The sequence below is a fragment of the Rhinolophus sinicus genome, chromosome X (assembly GCF_036562045.2).
Source record: "Rhinolophus sinicus isolate RSC01 chromosome X, ASM3656204v1, whole genome shotgun sequence".
NCBI lineage: Eukaryota > Metazoa > Chordata > Mammalia > Chiroptera > Rhinolophidae > Rhinolophus > Rhinolophus sinicus.
In genome coordinates, this window is record NC_133768.1 from 30,653,337 (window position 1) to 30,668,084 (window position 14,748).

General features: G+C 37.5%; 1 protein-coding gene across 9 annotated transcripts in view; it reads left to right on the plus strand.

Annotated features, from left to right (window-relative positions):
* The window catches only part of SYTL5 (synaptotagmin like 5), a 212,820-nt gene that overhangs the window by 88,907 nt on the left and 109,165 nt on the right, over positions 1 to 14,748 (plus strand). For 6 of the 9 annotated variants that reach the window (XM_074323684.1, XM_074323687.1, XM_019747832.2 and 3 more), the window contains exon 1: positions 1,894 to 2,017. The exons of 2 other annotated variants lie outside the window; for them this stretch is intronic. The gene's annotated coding sequence lies outside the window, so the exon portion shown is untranslated. Of the gene's footprint in view, positions 1 to 1,893; positions 2,018 to 14,748 lie in introns of those variants that run through there. One more of the 9 variants, XM_074323686.1, reaches the window with a different exon arrangement.

A 14,748-nucleotide genomic window follows, 5' to 3' on the forward strand; every position in this document is an offset into this window, starting at 1 on the left:
AGAGAGATTTGACACAGAAGAAGCTACTGTGACCACTGAAGCAAGATGCTGTGCTATTACTGGCTTTGAAGATGGTGGAAGGGGCTGCAAAGAATATAAGGAATACATTTCTAGGAGCTGGAAAAGGCAAGGAAGCAGATTCTTCCCTAGAACCTTTGGAGGGAATGTGGCCCTGTGAACACCTAGAAATTAGGCCAGTGAAAGTGATTTCAACTTGTGACCTCAGAACTGTAAGACAATCAATGTGTATTGTTTTAAGCCACCAAGATTGTGTAATTTACAGAAGCCATAGGAGACTAATACACCTCCCAAATAAACTACTTCTGCTCAAATCCATGTCTTAGTATCTACTTCTAAGGGAACCCGAACTAAGATGCTAGGAGAGGATAAAGGATATAGTAGCCAGCTAATTTATCCCATGTGCCCTGAAATTGTTCCCCACCATCTTCCTGTCACATGATGCATATGATTATGTTTTGAGATGGTGAAAATTGTACCCAACTGTGTAAAACTGGAAGAGCAAATAGATTTCTTATGACACTTAAATTTGATAAAAAATGAATCCCCTTGGGGACTTCCACTCTGACTATGATAGAGTAACTGTTACTAGACTAGCCCTTCTGCCATAAATGACCATAAAACTGGACAAAATATATGAGCTGGCTGGGAGCATTGTACAACAGGCAGCACCATACAGTGATTCCAGAGAGAAAGGAAACCCACTAAGGTGGCTCAACCACCACTCCAGTTCTCTGCCTGGAGAAAAACATCCCAGTGGTGCTGTGAGCTGGATTCCAGGCAGAGTACAGTGGTACTGCTCGGCTGAGGAAACAGAAATGAGTTCAGTAGACATGAAGAAGCTGGAATTTGCAAAACAGGGCATCAGAGAAAGAGGAAACTATATAAAGGAAGATCTTCCAAAGTCCATTTAGAGGTTTTCCAAGAGTCTTTGGCTGAGGACTGGGCTGCATGTTCACAGGACGAGACTACCTGAGACTGACCAGAGGGTACAAGGTTGAGAGAGGAACAGAGATACTTCCAGTTGACCCACGTTGGAGATGCAGACAACAAGAGTGAAAAGATGTTGATAATACCTCATGAATAGCCTGGGCATTCAGCTGAGACACCAGAAGCCTTAGGAGTAAAGCCCATGCCCTAAAGTAAGACCTATAATAGATCCACCCTTGAAAATTCTAAAACCCAACCCTTACAAGCTCTGAAGAGGAGATAGAATTTGATGACTTATTCCTCATAATTAATTTTGAGGAATCAGTCATCAAATTCTATCTTAGGAAAGACCTTGGGTTTTCTGCATACCGTGTTTCCCCGAAAATAAGACCTAGCCAGACAATCGGCTCTAATGCGTCTTTTGGAGCAAAAATTAATATAAGACCCAGTCTTATTTTACTATAATATAAGACCCGGTCTTATGTAATATAAGACCGGGTCTTATATTAATTTTTGCTCCAAAAGACACATTAGAGCCGATTGTCTGGCTAGGTCTTATTTTCAGGGAAACACGGTACCTAACAAGTTTTGGAAATTATGGGAAATGATATAGGTAAAGCACTTAGAATAGTATCTGGCACATATGTGTTAGTTATCATTAAATATATATTTTTCTCAGATCCTTTAAGAATAGATTTCAGGAATAGAATATTAAAAGAATGAATCATCTTTACAACATTGATTTAAAAAGTATCTCATGTCAAAAATTCTCCTAAATGTGCTTTAGAGGATGAAATAGCTATTACCTTTCCCCTGATGATCAACAGAAGCATTCCTTTTTGAAAATGCAGACACTGCCTGCTTCTTCGAATAGCTGTCCACCACAGATAAACATTACTCTGTGCCATTGGGTGTGTTCAATGTGTAAATAGATTGTGGGAACACGAGAGACTGGTTTTTCAAGTTCTTGCTCCTAGCACTCCATGAGGGTCAAGTAGTCCAGCATTGTACAGTTTGTGTGTCTGACAGAAAAGTGAGCCTCCAAAAGTGATCCAACCGTCAGATTGAGGTAAGAATAATGTGTTTGGGGAGTTCAGTATAGCATCTGCTTTCTTGATTTTTGTATTTTTGTGTTTCTTGAGGGGTGGGGTTTGCTTGTCAGGAAATAATTCCTTCTACCATTTGATACGGGGTTTTATAATAAAAGGAGAAAGAAGAATATATACAAAGGGGACATTTTGGCCGTTGGCCTGCTGGATAAGTTTGATGGCTTGAGGAGGGAAATATACATATCTTCTTGTTATTAGCACTTAATTTAATCTACAAATTGAAATACTGCACTATATCCTACTGAACAATGAGTGTCTCCAGGAACAAGTATATATCCTGGTGACATAAAGAAATCAAGTTCACAGTAGCAGTACTGTGTCACTTTACCAAATCCTCTCACACCTCTGTGTATAAAATAGGAGTCCTTTTGCTCTAAATTTCTTTTATTTCTTAGAAAACTCAGATGTTTTATTTAGCTTTGTTGAATTAATTTTTGCATTCAGTCAGTCCTATTCTTGATATGGTTAAATATCCAGTATGGATATATATTTAGTAGAAGGAATTACTAACATCTGAAAACTCTGGAATAATTTCAACATGAATGTGATGTTTTTAATACCATGAGGAAATGAGATATTGACTATGAATATGCATATACACTAGAAAGATGCATCAAGTTTTTAAAATTTTCTCTTTAATATAGATTGTTTTAATTAGCAATGCCATCTTCCTCATTGAAGTAAAAAATGCTTTTGCAACATAATATATCAAAGTATATACTTGGAGTCAAAAGGTGTATCTATTTAAAGCATTCAAAATCATAACTAGAAAATACTACATATAGATGATAATGTTATTTTAAAATGCTACTTAAATTTAGCCTCCTTAAAATGTCTCGTAAGCATGGGAATTGAGTGTTTAATTGCACTTTATAGTAAGTTGTTTACGTGTTGTTTAGACACCAGCTTAAACATAAGACTTATAATTTACACCCCAGTGACTTAAGTGCATGAAGACATTCAGTTGGATTCTGGTGAAATCCTTAAAAAATATATCCCTATGAGACGTGTACCTGTGCTGTTCTTGGCTGGCAATGGGTGGCCACAGTGGTTACAGGGCGGCCTGGCCAACTGGCAGCAGACCTGGCACATGGCCACCACGGTCGTAGCTTTCTACAACAACCTAAACTGCTGGAGCTCACGCTGCTCATCTGCACGCCGAGCGCCATCCTGGCCAGGGTGCTGTCAGACTAGATGGCCAGCATGCTCATGGCCATCTTGGCCTTCTGCACTGCAGGGAAAGGATGACCTGAAAACAGAAATTCTGGAATATACACGTGTGGTCAGATGTACTGGCCTTTTATACAGCTGACCAACTTTATTTAGCCCTTTTCCTATTCACTGGAGAATAGCTTACACTGGACACTATGGTTTTCTGTGGGCCACCTTTCTTTGCTATATTCACAACAGAGTGGCGATGGCACATTAAAGTCAGCTTTCACCTTCCTTCATCTAAAGGACACCAACACAATGGACAGGCCCCCTGAGAAATAAGATGTCAAGGACTCCCTGCAAATGACATATTTTCCCCCTTAAATATGGTGGGTTATTTGCCGAGAAAGTACTCTACTTAACCATTTATGTGCTCCGGTTGGAAGAATTACTATTCTGTAGACCCACTTGTTTCTTAATTATCAATAAGTACTTTAAATTTTATCCAAACCTTTTTTTCCCCCCATTTTAGGCTGAAAGTATTACTTCTCTAGTATTTTCACTTCTTTAGTACTTTGGTTAATACCAATAACAGTGCCCAAATGAGCTTCACTACATTACTTTTATGATGAAAGAATACTATTTACATTTTGTATAATAGTAATTGGGAAATCACCTTGTTTATACTGTCAAGGGGAAAACTTATTCATAAAAGTATGATAGTATTTATTAAATAATGTATTACTCTCTACTGTAGACCGTATATTGCATGTATTCTCTGAATTTTTGCAAATAATACACTTTCAATGTTAAGAAATAGATCCCTACATCCCTGAGTGTGTATGTGTATGTGTGACATTCCTGTGTACACACATGCACACATACACACACATACACATATATTTACATATGAGCAACTAATAACCGAGAAAAAGATCAGGGAAAAGGTGAGAAAAATATCTTTTTTTGTTGTCAAATCTATGTATTTATTATCTATGTATTTATAATTTTCTGAAATTCTCTGTCTGCCAGCCTAAATTTGGGAAAGAGATGTGTTGTCAGTTTCTTCAGGTTTGTAAAGTCTTCTAATAGGTTTAGGGAATTAAATAATAAAGTAATTTCTGCCTCTTTGTGTCCCAGAGGCATATTCAGTATTTTTGTAAGGGCTACTTTCTTATTTAGGATGTTAAGGAAATGCAACTTTAATATGTGAAGTGAGCAGTTTGTTTTACCTAAGCTCTATTATACAATGGCATGTGTTATGACTATTTTGCCAGCATATTTAAACACTTAGCTAATCATCTTTAATACTTTCTATATGGAATTTACTTGTAGCTATGTTTTTGTACATCCCATATGTTGCTTGTGTATGTGCTATCGCTCAGACATTGACCCACCCACACACATTCACACATTTTGAATGATTGCACGAGATTCTTTAACTTCTCTCCAAGTTGGTTACATTCTTGGCTCTTTCTGTGGGTAGTATCGTCATTTCCTTTGACCTCTCTTCCCTTACCATGTTTTCTCTACATCTTCCATCATTCCTAGCCCACGGACTTCTAATTCTACTGAAGATAATGGTAATAAAGCAGATGGTCCGATTGCTTCCATCTCTTGTGTAGTTGGCTATTATAGTGGCGACCTTAAGTTCTGGAAGTCAGGCAGAATTCTTAGAGGTACAAAATCTGATAAATATATATTGTACTACCATGTTTCCCCGAAAATAAGACCTAGCCGGACCATCAGCTCTAATGCATCTTTTGGAGTAAAAATTAATATAAGACCCGGTCTTATATAAACCTGGTCTTATACTACATTATATAAGTCCTGGTATTATATTACCCAGTCTTATTATAAGACTGGGTCTTATATTAATTTTTGCTCCAAAAGGCGCATTAGAGCTGATAGTCCGGCTAGGTTTTATTTTCGGGGAAACATGGTAGGACAGGAAATTCACTCAATCTGATTTCCATCTCAGCAAAAACACATCTCTAAGAGGTAGTTAACAAAATCTGCCCCTACTGTCGTACTATCCACTTTCTCTCTCTTAAAATCCCACTTTCTTTAAATTCCCCTATGACGTGACATCTACCTTCTACTTTATTGACACTAATTCCAAGAGTTACTTGTGGTGGTATTAGGGAATCTCATTATATTCATTCCTTTATTTATCCATTCAGTAAGTATATATTTAATGACAGCTATACATCAGGTACTGCTAGGCACTGAAGTTACAGTGGGAAATACTAAGGTCTGCATTTATGTACCTCCAGTCAAGTTAGGAAAGATGTTAATTTTTAATTCACCCAAATAATTCAATTATGAGAAGTAATGACGGAGGATACTTTTTCAAATCCGTCATTCTATTTGACGTCTTTGTTTTATGTGACATTCATGATCATTTTCTACTTCTTGAACTTTCTCCTTCCTTGTCATCCCTGACTCTATATTATCTGTTCAACTGCTTTTCTGCCTCTTTTCTTGTTCTCCTCCTCCTCTCTTCCCTAAGTGTTGGTTTCCCTCAAAGGTTTAGCGTTTGGCCCATAATCTATTACTTCTTTTCTTTGTGACGTCTCATCAACCCAGTTTTAATGACATCTAAGTGAGTGCATCCAAGATATCAATTTCCAGATCTTTCCATCTACTATCTATTTTCCCACTTGTATGTTCAACTGTCATCTAATATTCATCATGGTTGTAGCGAAACTCACTGTCTTTTATGTCATACCACTTCCTCTTTCATCCATGTTTCTGCTAATGGCATTGTTGACCGCCTGGTTTCTTACATCTGAAACCTGGAAGTCAATTTTGCTTTTAACATTGCTCTCAATATCCAAACCATTTCCAAGTCCTTTGATTTCTTTCATGATAATATGTCTGGCATCAGTCCTTCTCCATGTCCCTGTTGTTATATTTTCTTTTATTCTCTATTTTCTCATCCTCTCTTCCCTCAGTCTGAGAGCTACCTAGGATTCAAAGTCTTGGCCAGACTCCATCATGAAGTCCATACCTCATGGATATCTTCTTTTTCTAAACCTTGGGAACAGAATCATCAGAGTGGTGGAAAAAGCACAGGTTTTTGGTAGCCAAAGACCCAGGTTTAAGTTCTGACTCTATCATTTCCTGGCTCCTATGCACTTCATCTCTCTGTGAAACTCAGTTTCCTCAATTTGTCCTCTCTTACACAGTGATCACAAGGAAGAAATATGTAAGCTCATGGAAGTGAAATCATTTTAAACTATGAAGCACTATATAAATAGTAAAGTAAGATTTGTTAATAGAGGAATAACTCAGGAGCAGGGAGCAAGGCCCTGGAGCTTAACTACTGAGGCATATAGCGCAGGGGTTAAGAGCATAGACTCTGCAGCCTGAGTACCTGACTTTTGAATCCTGGCTTTGCTACTTACCAGCTGTGTAAAATTGGGAACTTTCAGTTAGCTTTTCTGTTCTGAGTTTCGTCATCCGTAAAATGGGAGTAATAGTTTGTACTCGTAGGGGGTGTACAATTCAAAGGGCACATAGATGTAAAATATTTAAAAACAGTTACAAGTGTGGAAGTGGTGGTGGGGGCTCGTGGGGCTAAAGAGGCAGCATGTGGGTACAAGGTGGGAGCGAACTATTACAACCGAGTCACCAGGTGAGGATCAGGTGCATAAAGGATGGAAACACAGAGCCGCACAGTGTACATCTCTACCTGGCTGAATCCCTCACGGTGCAGATCAAAAATGATTCTGCCATCTGGGGCAGAACTGAGCAAATGCACATCAAGGAGGCATGAGCATTCTAAGCAACCTTTTGGGGATTAAGGGTGAGGATAAGTGTCTTTCAGACACATTTGTGTGTGTGTGTGTGTGTGTGTGTGTGTGTGTGTGTGTGTGTGTGAAAGAAAAGAATGGTGAATAGTTTGCCCCTTAGAGTCATAAAATATGTCAGAGACATGATCAAAATGTCAGTATCCAAATGTCTACATGTTAAGAAAGCAGACTTAAGCTATCCTCTGTATTCTAGAAATCTGTTTCTTGAAGAAGCACAGGGTTATAGCATTTTGGAGTCCAAGGGACCTGAGGAATTCTGTTGCTCTGAATTCATAGGATCATTGCCCCCCTGTGCATTTTTACTAACACACAGTAGCAGTTCATTTTGGATGAGGGGTTTTCTTTTTTCCATGTTAAGAAAGGACAAATAATAATACTTAGAATATTCCAGGGGTTGTTGTAAATGCTTAGAATTATTTAACTAATTGAATCTTTACAAGAACCTCGTAAGATAGAGATATCATTATCCCCTTTACATAAGAATGAAATTTGGATCATAGAGATTGTGCCTAGTTAATGGGTAATTGAGCCAGGTTTGAAACCCAGGCAGCACAACACCACAGCTCATATTCTCAACCATTGAACCCTGTCACCTTAGCACCTCTAACGTCAGGTTAGGTGGGCAGGTTCTGGAGTGCTGGGCAGCTGTTAAATGTTGCAGCTCCAGTTTTCCTTGACAACTGCTATTAACTGTTTGATAGTTTTTCACAATATATAAAAATTACTTAAATAGGATTTATGCTAAGTATACCAATATCTGTGCATGACGAGTCTGATTTTTCTCAGTCAAGATTCTGTACATGAGCATCAAAGGTCTCAAATGGATACTCTCCATTTCCTAGACATATACTGTAAATTGGCAGCTACTTTTCACTGTATTTAATTGTTGCTTCTGGCCATGGGGTTACTCCCTTGAGTGCATGTTAGTTTCCATCTTTGTTTTTGCTAACATTTCAAAAGTTCAGGCTCAGTATTTGGAGTTGCTGTTTTATTTCTATTTTCTGTTTTAACTTGTTCATTTAAGTGTTTTCTTACCTTAGGGATTTTATTTTTTGACTTTCTATAAAGTATTATCAGCTACAAAATAATTAATAGGCTTTTACTTCATTTTCTTCTTCACTGCATAAAAATATTAAAATCAGACTTATCTTCACTGAACCGATTAATAACCATATTCATTTCCAAATAGACATAGTACCATTTGTTAAAGTTTGTTAAAGTTTAATTTAGCAGTTTCCAGTCCTTGTAACAGTTGACTTATCCAGGCTAATTTGATTTAATCTTTCTAACTAATGCCAGGAAACACTCTGTTCCTACATTAAGAACATGTCCAGTCCATTTAAGGATCTGTGGTTCATATAAATAGACTTCAAGTGACATTTTCATTTTGGTGTTGTACAGTCAGAAAATATTTCCAAGAGAGTGTCAGGGCTTTTTAAAAAAAGGAATAATAAAGCAACTCTAAGATATATTTCATGTTAAAGCAAGTAAAATCCTCAATATAACTTTAAAATAATTTAATATTGATAATGTCTTCCAAGAGTATAAGTAGTAGATTTTACCAGAAAATATAGTTGAGATGGAGTGGGAGGGGTGTGTGTGTGTGTGTGTGTAGAGAAACTGTTCTTGGAACGAAGCCATCAAATAATGATGTTCCAAAGTTTAAAAATAGACTTTAAATTTAAACACACTTTTATCTGGATTATAAAACGAAAGTTCAGCCACAGCCCACTTAGTAAACACAGACCGAGAGAGATCATATCGAACACTTATTTAATTCAGGTATCAGAGAGTATAGACAAGTATATTAATATATTCTCCCAGGAACTATGTATAGACAGGAACAGTTTTTAGTCTCCTGGCATGAAAGCACATTAAAATTAATATATGATTAATATTTTTGAAATTAATTTCATTTAAATCAAGCAGTATGATATCAAGGATGAGTTTTCAAATAAAGCAGTAAGGGCCTAATGCAAAATAAGCATTTTTTTCCGACTTTCAGCCAATAATGAAATATCCAAAGATGTCTGTGCCTACAGACAAGTGTATAATTAAGTTGCATATCTTGACTATAAACTAGATAATGTATTGAAACACATTTTGTGACAAAGAATCACTGCCCTCCAATTGAGAGGCTAGCACAGGGAAAATAACTACTAGGAAGTCCAGTAGTTAGTGGAGCGGGGAGAACTGGGGTGTTCGCTTTGCATTAGCCATGATCAAGAAGGAAGAATTTCACCGGCTTCAAACCATTCACAGCTACAAAATAACTTAATAGGCTTTTACTGATTTTGTTGGCTCTTACTGAGTTTGTGCTCCCTACACAGGAAGGCTAGTTCTCAATCAGTTATACACAACAAACCAAATAACTATTGATTTTCTCTCAAGTGAATTTCTCTTTGACTCTCGTTGTTCTTGTACAGTTATATGTTTGGCTTTATACAATAGGATATAATCAAATATTAGCCCTGCTCAGGTCTACAGAGTAGGTTCCTGAACAATGAAGATAAAATCGCGTGGTAATCTTTGATTGATTATATTGGGAAAACTCTTGAACTTGGGTCAGCGAACATGAAATGTAGGTCCAATATTGCCACCAATAATAATAGTAACTGCTCATATCTTGTGAGAATTTACTATGACCCAAGTGCTTCCTATGTAACCAAAATTCCACAGCTGACAAATTTCAGAGCCTGGATTTGAACCAGAGTCCCTGCTCTGTGCCAAGGTTAGCTTGGTCAAGTTAAGTAACTTCTCACAGTATCTCCCAGGGACATTTTTTTTCTTGCTGCCCACATTTCTACCTTTATCCCTGGTTCACAGGTTCACCCAATCTGTGCTGGTATCTGCAAAGCTGCTGCAGATGTGACCCTATCCCCAGTGTCTCGGTGGTTGGCATCCTTTCCATAACCTTCTGACAAGGGCACCTTGTCTGTGGACCCCTCATCATTACTCTAAGGACTACTGGCCCTCTCAGCACTTCCCATTCCCTACACCACAGCCAACACCCCCTTCCCCAGCTGAGCTCCTCAGGCTATGCCTTCAGGGGCTAAGTAGCATCAGGCCCTTCCTGCCCTCATTTTCCTCTACCTGTTCCACACCCCGACCACTGTTGGAACTTTTATTTCCTTTCTCAGTCAGGGGAAGCTGCTCCCATGTCATATTACATTCCCCTCTACACTGTCTTATAATAAAACTATGTTGAGACCTCCAAGCTTTATTCTTGGTAGAGAGAACACTTAGTTTGAGGAACATTAAAAGAAAAAGAAAACATATTGAGGATTACCTCACAGTATTGTTTCCCAAACTATCTGGTAAACAACTGGTTTCTTTGTTTTTAACTTTCCAAACCACCTCAAACTAATGCATTGCAGAATGTACTGTACAATGAGACGAGTCCACTCACTGATAACATTCTTTTGTCATGTCGATGTCAACTGCCTATAAAAGTTGTAAAATCCTTTCAGTTTTGTACATGTCTTGTCTCAGGACAGTAAATAACGGTTTGTGGGCCAGCATCAGTCCATGAACTACATTTGGAGTAGCATTGCTGTACAGACCACCTTTCTTGGGAACAAAAGGATCTGATTGACTGCAGTCCATCTTTATTTTTCAGGTGTGCCTGTATGTCCATCTTTGTACAGTACTTTGGTACACACAGAGGTACGCACTCAAACGCAGGAGTGCTGGACATAGATATAAGATTGAGACAGAATTATGTGTGTGTGTAGTTTTCTGCAAATGAATGCCCCCCCATAATAAAAAAGCTGCATTGCTAAAAATGGCCCGATAGCTCCAACTCTGCCATTTGTTCTTCCAAACATTTACAATGTCCATTATTTATAAATGTGTGTTTGGGGAGTTAAAAACAATCTACTTTTTACCAAAAATGGAAATAAATGCAATTATTGCAAACATTTAAATATATGTAAATATATACCTGTTGGTTATGTTATATGTTATATATTGTTATATATGTATATAATATATATTACATAGTAGCAAGCTCAAAGGGTTAATGTGAGGGTTGAATGAATTAATATATGTAAACCAAGACCTTAGAACAGTGTCTGGCATTTGTATGTGTTATGTGTTTACTGTCATTATTGCCATGAGTCATAAGGAAAAGTACTTAAGGCAAGTATAATAATGGAGCAGGAAATATACAGTCCAATATAAAATATAATACAGCATGGATAATAAGAACAGGTATGATTGATAATGACTTGGATAACATGAAGTACATAATGACTTGTTTTTGGTTTTGCATTTGATGTCTCAGGAATTCCATCACTTTACATGGAAAAGGGGTAGGTGACAGGGGCTATGCTAGGCATTTTGCATTAGCAGTTCCGTTTGATCCTCCCCTAAACCCTATGAGGTAGGTATTACTATCTCTGCTTTAAATAAGAAGAAACTGAGGTTCAGAGAGGTTAAGTAGCCCAGCTTCTATAACACAGTAAATGGCTGGAATTAGAACTCTAATCTAATTGGAGAACATATTTGCCCTGGGATTGGCCTGGCAACAGTCTCTGGGGTCTGAACTTCAGGGCCACAGATCCTGGAGGAATTCTTCAATGGACTTCGAGTGGTTTGTGAACCTTTTCTAGGGTACACAGTTTTCATTATCTTCTCTAAAGGGGTAGAGAAACACAGCCCAGATAGCATTAAGAAACTTTAGGCCAGTGTGTTCTCATATTTCAGGGTGCATACAAATCACTGGAGGCTCTTGTTAAAATTTAGCTTCAAGTTTAGTAGTTCTGGAGTCAGATCTACTATCATCGGTTTTGATTCTAGGAATACTAACATTGGACCTCAATTAAGTGAAATGTTATCTATTCTAAAACTCCGTTCTTTTTTGTTTTCAGATTCATCTTTTTTTTTAAATTAAAGTTTATTGGGGTGACAGTTGTTAGTAAAATTACGCAGATTTCAGGTGTACAATTCTGTATTACATCATCTATAAATCCCATTGTGTGTTCACCACCCAGAGTCAGTTGTCCTTCCATCACCATATATTTGATCCCCCTTACCCTTATCTCACACCCCCCTTACCCTCCTTACCATCTGGTAACCACTAAACTATTGTCTGTCTATGAGTTTTTATTCCTTCATTTGTTTGTCTTGTTCTTTTGTTTTCAGTTTTATATACCACATATCAGTGAAATCATATGGTTCTCTACCTTTTCTCTCTGACTTATTTCGCTTAGCATTATAATCTCAAAATCCATCCATGTAGTCACAAATGGTACTGTGTCATCTTTTCTTCACCAAATCGTATTTCATTGTGAATATATACCACAGCTTCTTTATCCATTCATCTATCGAAGGACACTTTAGTTGTTTTCATGTCTTGGCCACCGTAAACGTCTTTGTGGATAAATGTTTTCAGATTTTTTGGGTAGATACATACCCAGGAGAGGGAGTGCTGGGTCATATGGCAATTCTATTCGTAATTTTTTGAGGAACGTCCACACTGCCTTCCATAATGGCTGCACCAGTCTGCATTCCCACCAACAGTGTATGAGGGTTCCTTTTTCTCCACAGCCTCTCCAACACTTGTTACTATTTGTCTTGTTGATGATAGCCATTCTGACTGGGGTGAGGTGATATCTCATTGTGGTAAAACTCCATTCTTCTCATTAGTAGATCTGTGTTAAAAAAAAAAAAAGATGAAAGAAAAACTGCATTTAATCATATTACAATATCTTGAATTTTGTCAATAAAATATATGTATACATTTGTTTTCTCTATTGTTATATAAGTATCTACAGAATAGCCATGATTTTGCCTTTTGTAACAAAAAGCCTAAAATATTTACTGGCTGGCCCTTAATAAAAATCGTTTGTCAACCCCCTATTGTAAATCATGGTGAAAGACGACCTTTGAGGAGCATAAATGTTGCTTATCTTACTCTCCTTATCACAGTTCCTTGCTGCATTTGTCAGACATGACATCACCAATCAGACTGAAAGGAATATTAATTATGTAGGAGGAGCAGCAAGGCTGGCTGTATTTATGGATAATGCCCCCTCTAGAAGAGAGATCTGGGAAGGTGAGAGTCAATTTCAAGTGTAGTTTAAAAATAGATCTTCCTGGGCTTGCAAACTGAGTTTCCACAAAGGATCTAGTGTCTTCTCAGCTAGGTCATGCCAATAAGACTTTGGAAGACATTTGCAATCCATTTAGAGAGCTTGATTAATTGGGGTTGTATGGCAGTTAGCCAAACTTCTGGGTAGAGTATTGCATCTTCTTACATCAGCCTTCAAACTACTTAACATTTAAGGTATTTGTTCAGGCGAGAGCTATCTTACCATGCATTTCATATGTCTGAAGACATTTCTCCTTACTTTCCAACACTTTGACTCTTGAAAAGGACTCCTTTGAGCTTACTTTAACTCTTGTGAAAAGGATCTAAACTACACTCATGCTAGAACATACATGATTCTTCAAAATTCTCCAGGCTTCAAATGGTCTCCTGCATCATAACCTCTACTGTAGAGCTTCCTCTCACATATCCATCTTGAACTATTCTTCCCTTTGGTCTTGGTCAATGACAGCTTTAGATTTCCTAACTACTGGCTGATTTTCAGGCTAGAGGTCTGACAATTAAGTTCGCAAACTTGTTGCAACGATGTTGCTAACCTTTTTTTGACATCAGAAGGATTGTTCATTATGAATTTATACCAACTGGACAAATAGTTAATCAAGTTTACTATTTGGAAGTGCTGAAAAGGCTGTGTAAAAAAGTTAGACGACCTGAACTTTTTACCAACAATTCATGGCTCTTGCATCACGACAATGCACCAGCTCACATGGCACTGCCTGCAAGGGAGGTTTTAGCCAGTAAACAAATAACTGTATTGGAACACCCTCCCTACTCACCTGATCTGGACCCCAATGACTTCTTTCTTTACCCGAAGATAAAGGAAATATTGAAAGGAAGACATTTTGATGACATTCAGGACATCAAGGGTAATACGACGACAGCTCTGATGGCCATTCCAGAAAAAGAGTCCCAAAATTGGTTTGAAAGGTGGAGCAGGCACTGGCGTCAGTACATAGCTTCCCAAGGGGAGTACTTCGAAGGTGACCATAGTGACATTCAACAATGAAGTATGTAGCACTTTTTCTAGGGTGAGTTCGCGAACTTAATTGGCAGACTTTGTACATATATTTAAACACATTAATTGCATTGCATTAGTTGCATATGCATTTAAAAGCATAGAAATCTTCCGATTTTCAACTAACAATGTAGCTTAGATATTTCCATGTCGGTACATATTTTTGTTTTTTTGACACTCATTAGCTGATTTTATTAAACTGTTGCATATTTTTAAATATCTCATTTTATGGCACCATGGTATTGCTGTAACTTCAGGCTGTTTCAAAATTTTCACCCTTGATAATTATGCTACATTGAGTATCTATATATTATCCTCACATATACACACAGATATTAACTTTTTTGAAAGAGTCTTACAAGTGGTCAAAACATGGATAGCTTAATTTTAAAAACTTAATTGAGTTATGATTGTCACACAAAAAGCTGTGCATATTTAACATATACAACTTAGTGAGTTCGGAGGCAAGTGTACACCTATGAAGCAGTCACCTCAATCAATACCATAAACATCCATCACCTCCAAAATGTTTCTCCTGCCTTATGTATTTACTTACTAGGACACTTAACAAAATGTTAAGTATACAGCCCAGTA